Source organism: Suricata suricatta, chromosome 8 (genome assembly GCF_006229205.1).
Source record: "Suricata suricatta isolate VVHF042 chromosome 8, meerkat_22Aug2017_6uvM2_HiC, whole genome shotgun sequence".
Taxonomy (NCBI): Eukaryota; Metazoa; Chordata; class Mammalia; order Carnivora; family Herpestidae; genus Suricata; species Suricata suricatta.
This window is the reverse complement of record NC_043707.1, coordinates 139,454,628-139,456,194: the sequence shown is the minus strand read 5'-3', so window position 1 is coordinate 139,456,194 and position 1,567 is coordinate 139,454,628. Positions and strand designations below refer to the sequence as shown.

General features: G+C 61.1%; 1 long non-coding RNA gene across 2 annotated transcripts; it reads left to right on the top strand.

Moving 5' to 3' along the window:
• The first annotated feature begins 22 nt into the window (after positions 1 to 22).
• Positions 23 to 1,551, top strand: LOC115299976. 2 transcript variants are annotated; one of them, XR_003912450.1, is made up of 3 exons: positions 23 to 133; positions 561 to 658; positions 963 to 1,551. It is a non-coding gene; the product is annotated as an uncharacterized LOC115299976 (long non-coding RNA). The 2 variants fall into 2 exon arrangements; XR_003912449.1 differs by lacking the exon at positions 561 to 658.
• Positions 1,552 to 1,567: the final 16 nt, after the last annotated feature.

The window sequence follows — 1,567 nt, the reverse complement described above, 5'->3', positions numbered from 1 at the left end:
CATTATAAGCAAATCGTGAACATGCCACATTTTTCTCCAGCGGGCTCCTTGGGCTGCTGGGATCCCGCCCCTGTGCCTGCAGTGCACCCCCCAGAGAGAAGATGGAACGGGAAATACCAACCAGCAGCTCCAGGTAGATTACAGATGTCTGTGTGAAAAAGCAAACTTTTAAAACTTTCAATGGGAAGAACGTGATTATTTTTCTGTTCCTGGCCCTGTTCGTTCCCGGCCCCGCCCAGGCTGAGGCTCGGAGCCAGGCCCGGACACCCGCAGGCTCACCCTCTGCTCCCCCCCCCCCCGCACCCCATTCCGGGACCCCGCAATTGGGTAAACAGCACTCCCGAGGTGCTCCCTACCCCGGGGGAGAGAGAGATCCATCCAGACTCCTGGCAGGGGTTCCCACAGTGTCCCCCCATCTTCGGACAGGACACTGCACCCGTCCGTCCCTTTCTGGGTCTGGTCCCGGGACACCGAGGTACCAGGACCTCTCCTGGGGAGTCCTCAACCTGCAGGGCCAGGACCACAGAAGGGCTTTGCTTAGGGATGCCATCCTTCTCCAGGGCACAAGGAAATCCAGCCAATGGGGAGTCTGGCCTCAGCCCTCCCCACTCTTGCTGACCCTACCCTGGAATCCCAACACCGTGACTCGGGTGGACAGGTCTGGGGTCTGGGAAGTTCGGTGGGGTTCTGAGACCTTCCGGGCAGGTGGTGGTCCATGCCTCAGTCTCCCTATTCCTCAGCCTCTTGCTGGTACAGCCTGATGAGGGATGAAGGGCTGGGGGGCACCCGTTAGCCTAGGGGTGGGCCCTTCCCCGGGGTGGGTCCCTCCCCAAACTTGGAGACTCCCTTCCTATTCAGCTGCACTACACAGAAGGGAAACAGGCAGGGATGAGCTGCTGTCCACAGGCCTCCCGGGCTGTCCCATCAGGACCCAGGTCACAGTTGGGCCCACTGCCTTCCAGGAAGCTGGCGTCCCTGTCTACCATTGAGGATAACCTCGCCTGCATCGAGTGGTCGTTGCAAGGTTCCGGAAGACCCCAAGGGGACAGGCTCTGCAGGAGCAGCACAGAGGGCCACCACCCCATCGCTGACCAGTCTCTCTGGTGGCCGGCATCTCAGAGCCCAGGGTGGGGGGGGGCTCAGCCTGTGGGCAGGGACTTCCAGGGTGAGGTGGGCGGAGGCCCCAAAGCCCAGGGGGGCGGGAGCCAGAGGCTGCTGCACACGCACCAGCACACAGCTCCGTCTTTAGAATGGGCCTCGTTTTAAGAGCAAATACGCAGCAGCACCAGCGAGCACCGCATCCCAACAGCACGCGGAGGTTCTTTCCTTCCTGCGCAGATGCTGTGGCCGCAGCGCAGGCCCCGGCTCGGCCTCCACGGAAACCGTGCCCTTCCGTCGCTTCTCGGCCACTGGCCTACGGTCCAGTGTGAGAGCCTGGCTCCGCCGTCCTGCACTCGAGCAGTGCGCACACCTAGCCCCTGTCCCTTACCACCTCGGAACGGAATCACACAATTACCAAGACTAATAAAAGCTCAAAAACGACTCCACAAATCAACAGAGAAAATAC